The sequence below is a fragment of the Nomascus leucogenys genome, chromosome 14, assembly GCF_006542625.1.
Source record: "Nomascus leucogenys isolate Asia chromosome 14, Asia_NLE_v1, whole genome shotgun sequence".
In the NCBI taxonomy this organism is placed as follows: Eukaryota; Metazoa; Chordata; class Mammalia; order Primates; family Hylobatidae; genus Nomascus; species Nomascus leucogenys.
The window spans coordinates 19,286,644-19,289,029 of record NC_044394.1 but is presented as its reverse complement, the minus strand read 5'-3'; the positions used below and the strand labels follow the sequence as shown (position 1 = coordinate 19,289,029).

Genomic DNA, 2,386 nt, shown 5'->3' with positions numbered 1-2,386 from the left:
CCTAAAATGGAAAGGAAATAGAAGTCAGCAGAATGACTGAATTTGTGGCTGGCTGCAATTATCTGCCCACATGTCTGAATCCATTCTGCATTTAATTTTGTTTTAATTGAAAAAGATTAATACATACATATAAGAGATGAGATAACATTTTGTATAAATTTTAAATGTATAGATTATGTATATACTGGTTATATATGAGACAATCTTTCTGTTCTTGTAATACAGATACTAGTATTTAGAGATAAAGGACTTCTGTATGTAAGTTATAAAATTATATATTTATGTTGATAGAGAAAATGATAGCAAACTAGGGTGCACAAGGGAGAAAGATTAAAAATTGGAAAATTTGGGTAATGAGTATATATGGGTATTCCTTACCATGTTTACAAATAAGTTTGTTTTTTTACATTTTTATTGCTCAGAAACAGAGTCTTCCACTGTTGCCCAGTTCTCACGCAGTGGCAAGATCGTAACTCATTGTAGCCTGGAACTCTTGGGCTCAAGTGATCCTCCTGCCTCAGCTTCTTGAGTGGTGATGACTATAGGCAGGCAACGCCACACCTGGCTAATTCTTAAATTTGTTTGTAGAGATGGGATCTTGTGATGTTGCTCAGGCTGGTAGTTCTCAAGCTTTATGTCACTCATGCGCCATTGGCAGACCTGATTTAGTTTCCAAAGTGTGCAGGGCTGGGGCATTCATAGGCACAGCTGGAGCAGCTGGCTGAGATTCAAAAGCCTGCCAGGCTAAAGGATTTCCTTTGGGTTCACTGACACTGTTTAATGGATTACAGGTAAAGTCTTTAATCTGCTGTCTCTGAGTTATAATCAGCTCGTTCTGCTCCTGGAGTCTCTGCCCTAGCTCTTCCATCATTTTCTTGCAGAAAACATTGCTTCCATTTAGATCATTTATCGTTGAGGTTTGAAGTTTCTCTATATGTGACAGGAACCGATCCTTCTCTTTCTTGTGTTCTTGATGAATAGCTTGAACTCGAGCTGTCCATTTGCTTTCCTGACTATCAAGAAGCTGTGTGACATTATGGAAATCCTGGGGATATGGAGAACGGTCTTCTTTAAACTCGTGTGCATCTTTTAATGTGCCTATGTTGGACTTGATCTGCATGTTGCGCTGGATTTCTGACAGTTGATATTCTAATGCTGAATTCTTCGAAGTTAATTCTTTAAATTCCTTCATAAACATCTCCTTGACTTTTTCCATTTCATCAACTAGTTTCTCCTTTTCTTCTTTCCACCTATCAAATAACTTCAAAAAGTCTTCCTCTTTTGTTTTCTGCATTTCATATTCCTTGGAGAATCTGACCACACTGGCATGGTGTGCAGCCTCTAGCTCAGACCTGGTGACCTGCAGCTTTTCGTTCAATACGACAATCTCGCTCCGGAGCTTCTCAATCTGTGCATTTTTCTGATACTCAAAACGAGAATTTTCTTCAGTGTGGCGGCGTTGAATGTGACTTTGTAGAAAAGCTTGCTTCATAAAGGCCTTGTCACAAAAATGGCACTGGTAATAGTTGGCTTCGGCCTCGACCATCAGCTGCTGGGTGATCAGCTGCTGGATCATCTTCTTCCTGCGTTTGCACTCTTCCTTGAGCGTCTTGATCTCCCCCGCCTGCTTGGTGAGCAGCTTCTTGCTCTGCTCGCCGTCACAGTGGCCCAGGCGTAGCCTCTCCTCCAGGGTGTGCAGCTGCGAGGTGAGGAACTCTTGTGAGTGCAGCAAGTACTCGATGGTGAACTGCGCCAGACGGATGAGCTTCAGCAGCACCGGGTCCACCCCCGACTGGCAGTGTGGGCACTTCTCGTCTTCCAGCTTGCAGAAAGTGATGTTCATGATGTTCTCCTGCAGCCAGCACGTCCACGGCCCCCGCCACCTTGTCCACGTCGATGGCGCTCAGCCGCCGCCAGTCCACACTCTCCAGCCGCGGCCTGAACTAGAAGAAGGGCAGGGGCCCCCGAAGCCGCGCTGGTGGGCGCACAGGCCATGGAGGCTGCGCCCGCGGCGGCGCCGGCCACAGCGACGTCGGGCCGCTCTGGGCCGCTGGCGAGAAGGTAGTAGACGTGCTTCTGGAAGGGCATGCTTGAAAGCCAATCCGCTGCCTCAGCTTGCATAGGAGGAGCCGGGCGGTCTCTACCCAGCCTGGGCGGCCTCCCTGGCCGCCGCCGCCACAGGGCTCAGGAGCGGGAGAAGGCCGGGTTCCTTGCTTTCCGCCGGCGGCGGCGGCCTAACGTCTGGGCGTCCAGGACGTTGCTATGGCAGCGCCCAGGTCCGGACCTGGAGCAAGGGCGCGTCCGCCCGCGCGCGGTCAGCGTGCACCCAGAACCCTTACAAACTTGGGTCGCGGCTGCATTCTGGGTTTTGGAGAGGCTAAAATAT

General features: G+C 48.2%; 1 pseudogene; it reads right to left on the bottom strand.

Moving 5' to 3' along the window:
- Positions 1 to 637: 637 nt before the first annotated feature.
- Positions 638 to 2,121, bottom strand: LOC100597972 (annotated as a pseudogene).
- Positions 2,122 to 2,386: the final 265 nt, after the last annotated feature.